General features: G+C 37.3%; 1 pseudogene; it reads left to right on the top strand.

Moving 5' to 3' along the window:
• Positions 1 to 8,874: 8,874 nt before the first annotated feature.
• Positions 8,875 to 10,707, top strand: LOC149227663 (putative UDP-N-acetylglucosamine--peptide N-acetylglucosaminyltransferase SPINDLY pseudogene; annotated as a pseudogene).
• The last annotated feature ends 6,501 nt before the right edge of the window (positions 10,708 to 17,208 follow it).

Below are 17,208 nucleotides of genomic sequence, written 5' to 3'. Positions count from 1 at the left end.
GGCATATGATGGTATTTGGAGACTCTATGATAGTCATTTAATAGGTTTCCAAGCTTCAAGATAATGTTAATCAAGTTAACCCTCCTATGTTGCAAATAATTCAAATTCAGTTGGACAAATTTGAGAATGCTGAATTTTTTCATATCAAAAGGCATCTAAACTCAAACATAGATGCATTGGAAAATAGAGGAGCAATTTTAGAAGAGGGAATATTGATTTAGGATGAAGGGATGGGTTCCTATTCCCTTATACCATGATCCTAGTAATCAATATTCCAAGATCTAGACTTTTATTTGAAATAAATGTAAATGGAAGAGGATTGAAGAGAAAGGTGGTAGGACATTCTAGCATTAACCCACCTATCTTACTCAACAACCATCAGTATGATTTCATACTCAAACAATGGCTCCACTTTCTCATCGAGATCTGGAATTAGTTGTACACTTGGTTAGAAGTTATAACAGTAATAATAGATGGGAAAGGATGTAGGAAAGGCTCCTTAGTTAATAAATGCATGGAGGAGGTTGTAGGAATTTACATGGTAAGTTCCTCAAATAGAACACCAAAGGACATAGCTCACAAATAGATCACAGTTCAATACATCAGTATTTTTGACGTGGTTAAAACCCTCAAAGAGGGAAACAGTCCATGGCCCGAGCCAACACTGCCACTTCAATCAATTTATTAATGTAAAAGAAATAAAATTTACCTAAGTTTCTCACATGAACGGTCACCCAACAAATGGCCCTCCATGCTCTTTAAATAGATATCTTGGACCAATCAAGTGTTAAGCCACAGATCATGTGTCGGTAATACTGAGGAGAGAATGAACCGTCAAATCACTTCATGTCTAGAACATATCATGACCATTAGATTTTAAGTTACAAAAAGTACATACTAAAGAAACACACTTTACCTAATTATATACTAGACCAAGTTGTACTTAATTATTTCCTGTGTCAGAATATCCTAACATCCCCCCTTAAGAACAACTTGGGATAGGATTGAAAGATGTACAAAGATGACACAATAGGAGAAGGAAGGAGGCATTAAAGCCTATCCCCCCTTAGTGACAACTTCCTGAACTCCAACCCATAAATCGAAGTTTAGTAAACTTCGCCTCTGTGAGAGCCTTTGTAAAGATGTCTGCAACTTGATCATTGGTTGAACAATATTGCACTTCAAGAAAATGGTCATGAATGAGATTTCTGATGAAGTGCATGTGTAGCTCAATGTGTTTGTTGCGCTGATGTTGGACTGAATCTTTGCATAGTTGAATGGCACTTTTATTATCACACCAAAATGTAGTCAGATGTTGTTGCTGAAAACCAAACTCTGACAGGATCTGACGAAGCCACATGGCTTCTTTATTAGCTTCAACGACGCCAAGATACTATGATTCTGCTGAAGAAAGAGAAATAACACTTTTTTTCTTACAAGCCCATGTAATAGGTCCAGAACCAAGAGTGAAGACATAACCTGCAGTAGACTTTCAATCATCAAGGTCACCAACCCAATCAGAATCAGTGAAACCAACCAATAGAGGAGATGCTTCTAGACTGTAATGAATCCCAAACTGAATCGTACCTTGAACATAACAAAGTATTCTTTTAGATACATTCCAATGACTTTCATGTGGGTTTTTCATAAACTAGGCAATAAGGCCAACAACAAAGGAAAGGTTAAGATGGGTATGGATCAGATACAAATTTTTTCCAACAAGTTGATGGTATAAGGTAGCATCAACTTCAGGGGAAGTACAAGTGACTAAAAGTTTGTCTCCAGACTGAAAGGGAGAAGGAGATGGATTACAATCTTCAATGTGAAAGTGGCGTAGGATATCACAGGAATACTTGACTACGAAAGGGAAATACCTTCTTTGGATTGCAAGACTTGAAGACCAAGAAAATAATGCAAGTGTCCTAAGTCTGTCATTTCAAACTACTTTTTAAGGCTGGACTTCACATGGTTTATAAGGTTGGGATCACTACTAGTAAGGATAAGATCATCAACATAAAGAACAAGAATGATAAGAGACTTACCCACTTTCTTGGTGTAGACAATATTGTCAGAATGACACCTAGAAAAGCCAGTATCTAAAAGAAAGATATCCATTTTGCCATAGCAAGCCCGAGGGGCTTGCTTGAGACCATAAAGGGAATTCTTAAGCTGACATACAAGGCTAGAGTTTGTTTGTATAAAGTCAGGAGGTTGTTCCATATAGATTTCGTCATGCACGTCCCCATGCAAGAAGGTAGATTTAACATCCATATGATGGACTTCCCATTTGAAAGAGGAAGCAAGGGAAAGAACAATGTGGATAGAGTTCATTTTGGAAACAAGGGAGAAGGTTTCAGTATATTCAATGCCTTCAACTTGTGAAAAAACCTTAGCAACAAGACGAGATTTATGTTTATCAACTTTTCCATCTATTCCAAACTTGGTTATGTAAACCCATTTGCATCTGACAAGTTTTCGTCCCTTTGGAAGAGGAACAAGGTCACATGTATCATTTTCCAATAATGAACGATATCATTCATAGTTGTGTCCTAATTTGGATGGCCTGAAGCTTCTGCAAAGGTGTCGGGATCATAATTCGCTAAAGCTTGAGCTAGTAAAGAAGAGTCTCTATAAATTTGAGAATGTGTACAATGTTGATCTGTAGGATCACCTATAAGAGCACCTACTGCATCCTGAGTAGCGTAGACCCGTTTTGGAAGCTAGGTAGCTGAAGGAGGATCCCAAAAAGGTGGGGGAGGATTGTCATCCTTGCTGTCCTCATCTGATGAAGAAATATTTTCAGAAGTAGAAGGAATAGAGAGAGGTGGCACATCCGCCGAACTAGGCTCATAGGTTGATATATTTTCAGCAAACTTTACATCTCTTTTAATGATAACATTTTTTTATTTAGGTTGTGGTAGGGTCCTATAATAATAGGATTCATAATTTTGAATTGACTAAGTTAATTCTTGTAATATTGTACATACCTTTTCTTTTCTACAAATGTTTTCCATATTAAAAAATAAAAAAATGTAAAGAGGGTATGTCCTAAAAGAAATATCAAAGGACAAAAAGAATAAGAAAAGATCAAAAAAGTGAAAATATATGAACCCCAAACAAAAAAAGATCATGAAAGTGTGCAAGTCCAAGTGCCATTACTCTTTACTTTACTGTCTAAACTAATCGTTGTGTGTAGCTTGTCATAAATGCCACAACCCATGATAGTCAAATTTTTTAATCTTGACTAATTCATGCTTTAAATTTCATTATTATAGATAGAGAATAAAGATCTGGCCAAACTGTTTAATCTTGGCATATCATTAGTTAGGTAGAGAAATAAAATGTGCTCATAAGCTTAATCTAAGTCATTGGAAGATATAACGTTAGAATTAGATAGTTTAATTTTCAAAAGAAAAAGGAAAGAAAGGGTTTGCTAGTTTAAATGCGCCCAATAAAGTGAAGAAAAAATGTTAGGGTAAGTAAAAGGGTAAGTAGAAGAAAGGTTGCAGAAGTGCAAGCAAGTTGAATTATAAGCACATTAATCATGCTTAATCATGTGTTTTAATGTGCAAGAGTAGTTTTGAAAGTAAAAGGATGCTCATAAGCTGATTTGGTTAACTTCCCCTTCATTTCATTTCACCCCCCACTACATACTTACTAATTTACCCTTTTACCCCTTCATTTCTTATGAAAACACCTTTTTCCCTTCATTTTGACCCCTGCACCTTGGTTTCAAACTTTTTCCCTGCAAATTACTCCCCAAAACTCATTCCCATACCCAAAACCCCTTTTCCCTATTGTGAAACTCTTTTCCCCTTCAAAAAAATCAATTTCCCCTTGTTAATTTCCCTAAAAACCCCAAAAAACCCTATAAAACCTATTTACTCTAAGTTTTCATCAACTCCCGCTTTATTTAATTTAACCTACGCATAAATCCCTTTTACCCGATATAATCCCTTTAACCCACCCCCTTGGTGCAGTTAAATAAACCCTTGCAGCTTTTAACCCCAGTCCCACTCTTTAAACCCATTTGTTCATTAAATAATTACATGTTAAGTGTAATTATCCCAGCTAATCCCCGCCCCTCTGTCTATCGTGCAACTCCGCTGCACAATAGCCATTGGATCTCATACCCCCAGATCCTACGGCCCACAGCCATATCGTGCACCCCCGATCTCCGAAGTTTACCCACCCAAGAGCACGCGATATGAGCTTTTTTGCTCAGGCCCCTTGTGGTTACGTGGCGGATTTCTATTAACTCGTGTGATCTCTCAAAATTACCGCCCATCTATCAAAAGAGGTGCGATGGTCTCCTAAACGCCTTCGCACGTAGGCCAAAACCATCACTATTCACACTTAACTAATACCGCGCCAATTTTAAAAAAGTTACCCGTTGAAACCCCAAAAGACCTCATTTTCAGTCCATTTTCTCATTTACACTGCAAAACCTGCATAACCCTCCAGTGCCAACCTGAACCTCTGCAATTGAATTTAACCTCCAATTACATTCAAAACACTGCCACGTCTCCTTCCACAGGCATCCCTGTTCAATTAAGCCATCAGTTGCCTTCCCTGCCAAACCTGTGTTTTATTAATAATTGTTGTATTTTGCAGGTAATTAGCAGAAGACGAGAGCTTGGAGAAACACTTTTGATACTAGTCACAAAACTGATTTACTCTAAGACTCGAAAGGAAATCTATTAAAAAGCCTATATTCAGAAGAAGAAGACAATTATACACAGAACAGAGAAGAAATCATTTACAGAAAGAAATATAGTCAAAACACTGAACAGATGAACTAGATAGAGCATGCAGTTAGAATACAACTAGATCAAACAAATAGAAAGATGATCAATATCCACTACCAGATGTTGATTCATGTAAAAAACAAAATAATTTACTGTTGAAATACATAGTAAAAATTTGAAATGTAACAGTAAAAGAAAAACACAGTGAAGGATATTGATAGGTCAGCAAGGTTAAAGTGTATCAGATTAAAGAGTATCAGGTGAAATGTCATAAGTAAAAATGACATCCAGTGTGAAGATCAAACAACCAAGTAGCTTAAAGGGAAAAAGATCAGAGATCAAAGACAGCATAACCTAAATAACAGGGACAACAAGCAGCAGTTCAAAAGTTGTCTCTATCTTCTTGCATGAAGATATTTCCTTTTCCTAGATTAGTTCTCAAAGCAGTTTGAGATATTTTGTAAATTATTTTTGTATAAATATTGCATAATTCAAAGTATTTAGTGTAGATTACATTACATTTGTAGAGTGATTTTGGTCTTGAACCTAAGGGTGATTGTACCAATTTCAAGTCAACAGACTTGAGCAAGTAATAAAAACATTGAACTGCGGGATTCATGAGATGAGCTATTTGCAGTGAAGTATCTTTTTTATTTGATTTTGTTACCTTCTTATGTTTCATAAACTTAAGTGTTTTTCCAAATTTGAATGTATTAACTCAAAATTTCTTTAAGTACACTCTATTTTCAACAGTTAGTCATTTATATGTTTTCCCCTGATACCCGCACTTGAGAACCCTTAATTGCTCTCCTATTCCGGTTGACCTCTTTCATTCCTTCCATAATCCGGCCTAGGGAACCCTTAATTGCTCCCTGGATCTGATTAGAAGACAATTCACCATCCAACCTTTGAGATCTGCAAAAACTCACCTATCTTGCCCTGTAGACATTGTCTTTTAAAAGCTTGATCTAGTCCTGTTTGTCTGACTTTTGACTCCATAGCCCAATGGTAAAAGCAAACCTCTGTTCATCTAAGTAAGTGATCCCACCACCCCAATTCAAAACAAAACCCAAGTGCAACCATAACTAGCCTAAAAATCAATTAAACGAAACAAAGTTAAATCATTTAGAGAGAGCCCTCTTTGAGATTAGGAAGGCTAGGACTTGATCTCCAAAAGTGGTTTGTGGTTACCTCTATTATTTCTTTCTTCAACAACTTCTAAAGAAACTTTGGAGTGATAACATCATTGGCGACCATACTGGGGACTTCGATCCTCAGTCTCATAAAACTTTAAGGAAACCTTAAATTTCATCTTAAGCCCCTTAAGGTCATTTTCAGAAGTTATTTTTGAAAAAATACATTAAAAGCAGTTTAAAAAGTTAAAATTCTGGCTCCTAAGAAGATTCACTATACCAGGGCCAATCCGGATCCAAACCCTGCAACTATAGTTGATGATCCAGACAGAATTCTGAGAAAACCAAAAAAGGTAGAAACCTAGGCCAGTAGTAGCCTGTTAGTCAAAGAAAATTCACTCCCTGAGGAGTTGTCAAGTTTAGAGGAAATTCTTTTTGATTTGTCATTTGAACTCTCATTTTTTAGAAGTAAATTTGAAAACGCAATCCATGAAACAGTGTTAGACCCTGAGTTAGTTCAACTCATTGAATAAAAAAGGATTATCCATTCAGATTTAGATCAATTTTTCATAGACACTTTTGAGAAGTTAGAAGCTTTGACCTCTACATTGATAAGCAATATAGGTGATGCTTACCTTCAACAATATGTTGAAATAGCTACCCTTACTACTGCTACCCCTGAAGTTTCTGCACAAACTTCACTCACTGTAAGTACACCTTCACTTACTACCACCTCACTTATACTATCTAGCACAGTCTAATCCCCCAAACCGGTTATTCATCAACCATCCTCATCATCATCTAGTTCATCTCCATCCAATTCAAGCCCTTCCTCAAGCACCACTTCTTTACCCCCTAGTCAAACTAGAACTTCAGCTATGGTAAACTGATATGCTCCTCTAGTTTTACCAGCACAACTCAATGCCATGCCCCAAGATTATTAGAGCAAAATTTTTTTGTTCGATGCTACTGGTCAGTACACTGCCCAACAGCTTGTGAACAAGATGACTGAATTTTTTGAGTTGCATGAGATAGATGAAGCAGATGTCCAGATGAGATTGTTTGCCCAAACTTTAATTAGGGACGTTAAGAAATGGTTTAAAGCCTTACCTGCAAATCATATTGCAGACTTAGCTAATTTTCATAGATTGTTCATTGATAGATGGGGGAGAAAGAAAAACCCCCTGCAAATACTTTCTGAATATGAAAACATTAGAAGAGCTCCTAATGAGTCAGTTCAGTACTATTGCACTAGCTTCAGTAGCATCTACAATGCAATCCTAGTCAATATTAAGCCTCCACCTGACCTAGCATTGATTAAATTCCCTGATGGTTTTGACACTGACATGTCATACCAGTTAAGGGAAAGAAACCCTCTAACATTGGAACAAATGCAAAGCAATGTTGTCAGTGTAGAGGCCAGCCTATTAGCCAAGAAAGCCCGAATGAAGAATGAAAAGAGAGTTGTATTTAAAGAGGAAACTTCCACTTCTAAAGGAAAAGTAGATAATTTAGCTAAAATCATAGAGAGAATAATGGATAGAATAGATAATATGGAGAGGAAAAATCAAAGGGAGAATCTGTTATCACTGAAAATTCTGTTTCCAAAAATTGCTCAGACTAGCTTAAGGACAAAGTGTTTTCGCAGCCCAGAAATCCTTTAGCAGTTTCGCAGCGCTACATGTTTAGGTGGTTTCGTAGCGTGCTACGAAATTGGGGATTTGTTCGAGTTTTCAGTAGAGGTCAAAATCCTAGCATGCCTATTGAACAGAGTTCTGTTACCCTCAAGAAATCAGCATCTAGTGAGAATCTCACAAGAAGCATACGCATCAACTGGTCACCGGCAAGATAATGTTCATACAGGGAGCTCTTCCAAACAGCTGTTAGTTCAATGTGCAACTGAAATATCTGAAGGTAAAGAAGGAAATGATTTTAGTTGAGAGAGTACAGCAGTACATGGATATTTTTCCGAAAAAACTGGAGGGGCATTCCTGTGTTGATCCAAACTGGCCAATGGAAAGACTCATTGAGTTCAACCAAGTTATGTTGAGATATATGCCATTTTTGCCACCAGCCTTGCGAGCAGTGTCATTTACTATAAATGCATGTGAGCAGTTTGGAATTGCTGGAAGAACAGGTCTAGTGTCCTTAATGATATATTTCGCCTTACTCCAATCTCTGATGGGAAAATTTAGACCCTTTTGGTAACATTAATCCAAATGGAAGATTTGTTGTTGTATGTGGTGATGGTGAATACATAATTTATACGGCACTGGCATGGAGGAATAGATCCTTTGGATCTGCACTCGAATTTGTTTGGGCCTCAGATGGAGAATATGCAGTTCGAGAAAGTACTTCCAAGATCAAGATTTTTAGCAAGATATTCCAGGAAAGGAAGAGCATTCGGCCAACATTTTCTGCTAAAAGTACCGGGGGAATATCGTTATGTGTAAGGAATGGAAATGAGCTGCCCTTCTGTATCACTCATGTACCAAGGTGGCGGTAATGCAACATGTCATAATATGGGTGCTTGCAAAGAGACGGTTGACAGTTGTACAAGCAAAAGTTGCGGTGGTCATGAAGTGGACATAATGCACTTTTTAATAGGAACCGCAATTCCAGGTCGTTTGTATGGCACCAACATAAGTGATAATACAAATGGCGCTGGAGGAGATAGGGTTGCCCATTTGGTTGATCTATATGCATCCACATAGTCGGTATCTTGATGGATTGGATCCTCAAGGAAATGGAAATGGTGCTAATTTCAGTGTGCAGAATGATTGGCAGGGAGCGTAGTGGCATGTTTTGATTGACAATTCCTTCGGTCTTCTGGAGAATGCAAGCCCAGCCTTGTGGCAGAGTCTAAGGATGTTTTTTATCAGAAGGCAAGTAATAAATATTGGATTGATGTGCAACTTCGGTGGGAAGACTATGATTCTCATGACCGTGAACGGTATACGAGAGCCAAATTCTTAGACTATACAACAGATAATATGTCAATTTATACATCACCCACTGGTGTTATGATTGCAATCGATCTTGCTTACAATTTACATTCTGCATTTGGTAATTGGTTTCCTGGTTCAAAGCCTCTTTTGGCCCAAGCTATGAATAAAATAATGAAGTCAAATCCTGCCTTGTATGTGTTAAGGGAGCGCATAAGAAAGGGCCTGCAACCTTATTCTTCAGAGCCAACAGAACCGTATTTGTCATCTCAAAACTATGGAGAGATTTTCAGCAACCAAATTATATGGTTTGTGGATGATATAAATGTGTATCGTATCACAATCCATAAAACTTTTGAAGGAAATCTTACAACGAAGCCTACCAATGTCGAGGCTCACATTGGAAAAGGAATTTGTCTCCAAATGCAAAGTGTTATTCCGAAGGCATTTGAATGCTTTGCAGAAGCTATTGCGCTTGATCCTCAGAATGCTTGTGCTCTCACGCGCTGTGGAGTTTTGTACAAGGATGAAGGGCACTTGCTAGAAGCAGCAGAGGCATATCAGAAGGCTCTTGTAGTGGATCCTACATACAAGCTTGCTGCGGAGTACTTGGCAATTGTCTTGACAGATCTTGGGACCAGTTTGAAACTTGCAGGAAATGTCCATGAAGGAATTCAGAAGTACTATGAAGCTCTAAAAGCAGATAGCCGCTATGCTCTTGCTTATTATAATTTGGGGGTGGTTTATTCGGAAATGATGCAATATGATATGGCACTTAATTGCTATGAAAAAGCTGCATTGCAAAGGCCTATGTATGCTGAAGCATATTGCAACATGGGTGTGATATATAAGAACCGTGGAGATTTGGATGCAGCCATTGCGTGTTATGAGAGGTGTTTGGCTGTATCTCCAAATTTTGAAATTGCTAAGAATAACATGGCTATAGCCCTTACAGACCTTGGTACAAAGGTGAAGCTTGAAGGAGATATACATCAGGGTATAGCTCATTACAAGAAGGCATTGCTTTATAATTGGCACTATACAGATGCTATGTATAATCTTGGTGTCGCATATGGTGAACTACTAAAATTTGACATGGCAATTGCGATGTATGAGCTTGCCCTGCACTTCAATCCACATTGTGCGGAAGCATGCAATAATTTAGGAGTCATTTATAAAGACAGGGATAATCTTGACAAAGCTGTGGAGTGCTACCAGATGGCTTTGTCGATCAAACCTAGTTTTTCACAGTCTCTTAATAATCTTGGTGTGGTCTACACTGTCCAGGGTAAAATGGATGCTGCTGCAAGCATGATTGAAAAGGCTATAATGGCAAATCCTGCATATACAGAAGCTTATAATAATCTAGGGATTTTGCACAGGGATGCAGGTAATATCATGCTTGCGATAGAGGCATATAAACGGTGTTTGCAAATTGATCCAGACTCTCGGAATGCTGGTCAAAATCGCTTGCTAGCCATGAACTACATCTATGAGGGCGAAGATGATAAGCTTTATATTGCACACAGGTTGGCTCTGCAGATAAATATAATATCAGTGAGTTGAAGGATGCCATGTTGGTAATCAAAGACCTTTTATCTGTGGCATCATTTTATGCAACTAAATCCAGCTTCACAGCTTCTACTGCCTTGTCTATAACATGCTTCGGCATGTCCTTTCCTGAAGTTTATAGCAAAGATGGTACAAATGTACAGATCAAACATCTAAAGACTTTTGATGAAGGACTCTTGAAAATGGACAGAGACACACATGTTATGGATTGTTTTTTTTCATGGAGCAGGCCTAGAGGTAGATGAGTATGTCCGGAGGTCTTATAAGTTTGTTTATGTGGATGGTATTGAAGTGGGTATTGAAGCATGATTATATGGCTTTGAGCTTCTCAAAAGTCGATTTGCTGTCTTGTTTGTGACTGAGATATACAGAGTTTTCTTAATATGCTTTAGAGTACATTATTGGTATCTTGGTCATTGCATTAGCTATACAGTAGTGGCTTCAGTGTTGTTAGAAGCAGCTGCTATGGGGAGAAGATAGCAAGAATGCAGAGAAGTGATGAGACTGTGTATGATGAAATTACACAGCAGTTTCGTAGCGCGCTACGAAACTGCTGTAGCTGCATGTTTCAGTTGAGCCAATCATTATGATTGACAAATCAACAAATCTTTAAAAGGTGTTGTCTTCACACATAAAAATGGCCAGCACATCATGGACGTGGAAACCTGGTAATTAAAGGATAAAAGCGTACTTCTTTGGATTCGAATATTTTAAGGCAAACCAAGGACCGACAAACAGGAGCAGTTTCCTATATTTCAGGGTATTGGAAAACATGTTACATTAAAGGCCAGTAAGCAACTACGGACACCTATCACAGCCAAACTAAAAGAAGCCATTTGTCAGAGAATGAGCCTGTTTTCTCCTTCTTTTCGTAGGAGCACCATCCTGGTTGTAATAAATGCTATTTCCAGCATGATGTAGAATTAGAGTTTTAATTGTTTTAGGATTCCAGCGCTGCCAATTAGTGGTCAGCTGTAATTATTAGTTAGTTAAAAGTTAGTAGGTGTCATCATAAGTAATTATTGAGCTCCCTTCACGTTGGAGGAGGGAGCTCGAATCAGGTAGAGTAAGCATTCTATATAGAGCTGAAAGATGAATGTAAAAGGGGTTGGATACTTTGATAGAGAACAAGTCTATTTTGGTTTATGTAAAGCATGTTTCAGGAATACAAATGACTGTTGTTTTTGCCTCAGGATTCTCAATAGATCTCATTGTTCAAATGTATGGTGGCTTGTTATTTTAGTGTTCTTTTACAGTTCTGTTATTGCATAATCACTCAGAACTCATGCCCACATGCTCTGACTTCCTGTATGTTATGGCAGACTGTGTTTTATGTTAGTTATGTTTGAGCATAGATGTAAAGAGCCCTGACTTCCATGAAAAATAGTATTTTGGTTTGCTGAGATGTGTGAGACTCCATAAGCCCAATGGGAATCAATCTGATATCTGTCCAGCCAGCTTATTTTCATGTGTTTGTTAAAGAGTTAGCCATCTTTCCTTGTTAGTGATCAACATTCATAATCTGTGAGAGAGCCCTCTCAGACTAAGGAGGCTAAGCCTTAGTCCAAAGCTAGGTTTGAAATAGTTACACATTATCTTACTGATAGGCAGCCTTCAGTACCTAATTTTGTGATAACAGAATCAACAATCACCCCCAATAAGAAACCCTAACTTTAGAAAGAACCAAAACATGGAAAGAATCCTATTCTAGATCAGCACATTAGGCCTTCCTTCCAAGAGAACTATGATGAGGGTTCACAGAGCCATGAAGTAGAGGACGACACCCTAATAAACTTACTAGAAACAAAAGATTAAGATACTAGTTTTCTTACCCAAGAAGAGCGGGATTTTACATGCTGCAACAATTGCAATTAGAATCTGGTGATTCCTTTGACTTTAAACAGGGTTATGAGTCAGCTATATATGAGGTACACAAACAATATAGCTTAAGGAGTAAAAAGAATAATGAAGCTCCCAATAAAAAATCAATCCAAACCCACAATAAAAAGATAATAGAAGCCCTGGTTGCCAAAGTGTTACAAATCCTCCCTAGGGGAACACCAGATACTTCTACCCCAAAAAATTTAGATATAACCTCCACTAACATTGAAACACAAACTGAAACAATCACTAAAATCAATCCCAATAATGAAAATCAAAGAAAAACATTTGAAACTCAGACTGAATTGCCTAATACTGAGAAACAAGATAAGAACACACAAACTGCAAGGAAAATCTTGTTCAAACAAACAAAGCTCAACTCCCTTTCAACATCAAAACTGAAATAGCAAAATTAAAGATATCAGTTCCTTTGACCGAACTAGTAAAGAATGAATCCTATAGGTCACAGATAACTGAAACTTTAAACATAGGAGAGGGAGAAGATGTTGTTAATTTAAATGATGATCAACTTGAATTATTGTTTGGCCCTGAGGCCAATGGTACTCATCAGCAAGGAGGGGTCCCTCCTTTCTACATTAGCCTAAACATTCATGACAAGATATTGCATAATGCTATGTTAGACTCAGGGGCATCCCATAATTTGATGCCAAGAGAAATTATGGAAAGACTGAACCTAGACATCACCAGACCATATAAGGATTTGTTTTCTTTTGACTCTAGCCAAGTTAAATGCCTTGGTTTGATCAAAGACTTATGTGTAACGCTAGTCCAATGCCTAACTAAAAGTATTGTAATGGACATAGTAGTTGCAGACATCCCTCCTAAATATGGAATGCTGCTATCTCACTCATGGGGAGCAAAATTGCAAGGATCCTTCCAGTTAGATATGTCTTATGAAACCATATCAGTTTTTGGCCAACAGAGGAAATTGTATAGAGAGACATTGATGAAATACATGGTAAGTAGTGCTGAAAGACCACAAAAATTTCCCATAGACCCCATGCATTCTGATATGGACTCCTTTATCTTGTATAACTTAGAACATGACAATAATCAAATTATAGTTGTAGAAGAAAATAGAAAACTTGTTGATAGTGAGAACATATTTCATGAGTCCCTATGGCATCTAGACTTTGATGGATCTGTGAATAGGTTAGGGGTTGGTGCAGGAGTATGGATCCATAATATGGAGAATAATAATTCTAAGGGACATGAATTCAGATTGAACTTCAAGTGTACCAATAACATGGCTGAATATGAAGCCCTAATCTTAGGGTTACAAATCGTTAGAAGACTTGGAGCCAAAAGAGTTTCCACACTTGGAGACTCAAAACTGATTATTAAACATATTAATGGTGAATACTCTGTAAACAATCCTAGACTTATTCAATATAGGGATACTGTCCTAGATTTGATTAAGGACCTCTGGGAAACAAACTCTACTATCACTCCTAGAAAACAAAATATGCAGGCTCACAGTCTTGCCACTTTTGCTAGTACCTGTAAATTACCCTTTCAACCTAACCATCAATACACTGCAGAAGTGAGACATAGGCTTGTCATACCAGACAATTTAAATTATTGCAAGATTTTCTCCCAAGATTCCCATATTTATGATTTCATGAATGCCGAAGGAGATTTTTAGAATTGTAAAATAGATACAGACTGTACAATAGAAAATAACATAGACAGTGAAGATAGTGACATAGATGTAAATATTTTAGAAATAGGTAAACCTACTAAATTCACTCAAGTAGAAGTAGATAACTTAGAAAATGTAGAAATAGATGAAATAATCAATGATGATCCTGATATTCTTAATCTTAAAAACAATTTTTTGCCTAAGGGATTAGTCCCATTAGAGGACTTGTTTGACTCAAATGATGTAGCTAGAAAGCTGAAAATGGAACCCCTAAGAGCAGACATAGAAGAGTGTAACATAGGAACTGAGGAAAAACCAAAACTCATTAAGATATCAAAAGCCTTACCTCCAGAGGAAAAGGTAAAATACATAAACCTGTTTAAAGAGTTCCAAGATGTTTTTGCCTGGAGTTATGAAGACTTGAAGTCTTATGACACCAGCATAATTCAACACAAAATACCTCTCAAAGAGGGTCATAAACCTTTCAAACAGAAACTTAGGAGAATAAACCTAGTTCTTATGCCATCCATTGAGAAAGAGGTTAAAAGAATGTTTGATGCCCAAATTATAGCTCCCATTAGATACTCAAACTAGATTTCAAACTTAGTTACTACTAGGAAAAAGACTGGAGAAATCAGACTTTGTGTAGATTTCAGAAATTTAAACAAGGTCTCATTAAAAGACAACTATCCACTACCAAAGATGGATCATATCCTTCAGAGGGTAGTAGGCTCATCCAGAATCTCTTTACTTGATGGGTTTTTTGGCTATAACCAAATCTTGTTCAACCAGAAGACCAAGCCAAAACTACATTTACTACTCCTTGGGGTACCTTCATGTATTTGAAGATGCCTTTTGGATTAATGAACGTAGGAGCCACATTTCAAAGAGCTATGGATATAGCTTTTTCCAAGGAGATCCATGACTTCTTAATAGTATACCAAGATGACATTACTGTCTTTTACAAATCTGACAATGAACACCTAGATCGCTTGAGAAGAGTATTTATCAAATGTGGGAAATTTAGGATTTCTTTAAACCCAAAAAAGACACTCTTTGGTTTAGAGGAGGGAAAGCTGTTGGGACACATCATATCTAAAAGATGGGATTAGGATAGATCCTACTAGAACAGAGGCCATTTTGACCATTTCCCATCTTAGAAACATTAGAGAGTTACAATCATTTCTAGGTAAGATTAATTTTCTTAGGAGATTCATTTCGAATTTAGCAGAATTAATTAGGGAATTAAATAACATGTTGAGAAAGGATTAATCACTTAAATGGACACTAGAGGCCAAACAATCCTTTGAAGCCATTAAGGAAGCCCTAATGAAGACTCCAGTCCTTATAAGTCCTGATTTTCCGAAAGATTTTATTATTTTTTCTTTTTCTTCAAAACACACCATTGCAACAGTCTTGTTGCAAAAGAACGACCAAGGATATGAACAACCAATTGCATTTTTTAGTAAATCCTTAAGAGATGCCACGCTTAAATACAATATTATGGAAAAAAAAGCATTAGCTTTAGTAAAGGCTATCAAAGATTTCAGAGTTTATATTCTTTATTCTCACATTATTGCTTATGTTCCAAACTCTGTAGTTAAGGACATTTTAACACAAAATGGGCCTGAAGGAAAGAGAGGCAAATGGATTGCCACTATATTGGAATATGACATAGAGATAAAGCCCACTAAACTCATCAAAGGCCAAGGTTTAGCCAAACTCATGGCTGAATCGAATTGTCATGCCCTAGATATTAATTTTATTGGTGCCCTTGATGAACAGGAAGAGATGGCGACTCCACAGATCAGTGAACCTTTTACTGATTCACCTTAGTATGCAAATATCATATTTGTATTGCTAAACTTACAAGCTCCTCCTGGATTAATAAGAACTAAAGCTAGATTTTTGAAAATGAAGTCATTAAAGTATTGTATTGTAGATAATGCTTTGTTTTGGAAAGACAATGGTGGTATTCTTTTGAATTGTTTACTGAAAGATGAAGTTGATAAAATTTTACGAGAGTTTCATGCAGGGGATTGTGGAGGACACTTGTACTGGAAGAGTACTGCTGACAAAATCCCGAGGGCTGGTTTCTACTTGCCCACTCTGTTTGCAGACGTTAAGAAACATGTGACCTCCTGTCATAAATGTCAGATCTTTGAGGGAAAGAGAAAACTTTTACCCTTGCCTCTTAAACCAATCTCCACTGAAATGCCATTTCAACAATGGGGGTTAGAATTCATTAGAGAAATACACCCCGCCTCCTCAGCTCAACATAAATGGATTCTGACAGCCACAGATTACTTCACAGAATGGATAGAAGCCATCCCTTCTAGACAAGCCACAAACACTATCATAATCTCATTTCTAGAAAATAATATCCTATCCAGATTTGGATGCCCCCAAAAGCTCATTACTAATAATGAAGCTGCCTTTAAATCCAAGAATTTGGTAGACTTCTGTAACAGATACCACATCACCCTTGGCCACACCACTGCTTATTACCCTCAAGGTAATGGACTAGCTAAACCCTCTAATAAAATCCTGGTAAATATCATTAAGAAATTACTAGAAGACAACAAAAAGACATGGAACAAAAAGTTTGTCAATACCTTATGGGCAGATAGACTAACTATTAAGAAGTCAATTGGTACATCTCCCTATCAGTTAGTATATGGGATGGATGTTGCTTTTCCATCCTCTTTAGGAGTACCAGTGATGAATATCATCCGGAAATTACAGGGGAAACCAAATGATATCCAGAGAAGGATAAATTAGACCATACACTTGCAGCATACCAGAGAAGAAGTATATGTAAAATCACAGGTAATCCAGGACAAAATCAAGAAGATATTTGATAAAAAGACCAAAGTTGATGATTTTTACATAGGGGATAAAGTTCTTAAGTGGGATTCAAGGAGAGAAGAAAAAGGCAAGCATGGCAGATTTGACTTCTTATGGAAAGCGCCTTATGTCATCTATGGTTACAGGCGTAACAATGCTTTTTTCTTGAGAGAGATAGATGGATCAGATCTACCAGGAGGACCTGTCAATGGTAGAATGCTGAAGCATTATTTTTCCACTGATTAACAATAGTTCACTTTACTTTGCATCATTGTACATAACATTGCAGATTGTAGATTGGATTGGATGGTGATCTTTTGAAGTTGAAGCCTAGAGAGAAGGCCCTGAGCTTTGAAGGTTTCACTATCATAAGTATGAATAAGGTAGAAATCACAGAAGAACAATTTACAGGGTAACTG

This window comes from Pinus tabuliformis, chromosome J, assembly GCF_031772625.1.
Source record: "Pinus tabuliformis cultivar Carrire ecotype Pingquan chromosome J, CPIR1, whole genome shotgun sequence".
In the NCBI taxonomy this organism is placed as follows: domain Eukaryota; kingdom Viridiplantae; phylum Streptophyta; class Pinopsida; order Pinales; family Pinaceae; genus Pinus; species Pinus tabuliformis.
Note: the sequence above shows the minus strand (reverse complement) of the source record. Positions and strands in the feature narration are given on the sequence as shown.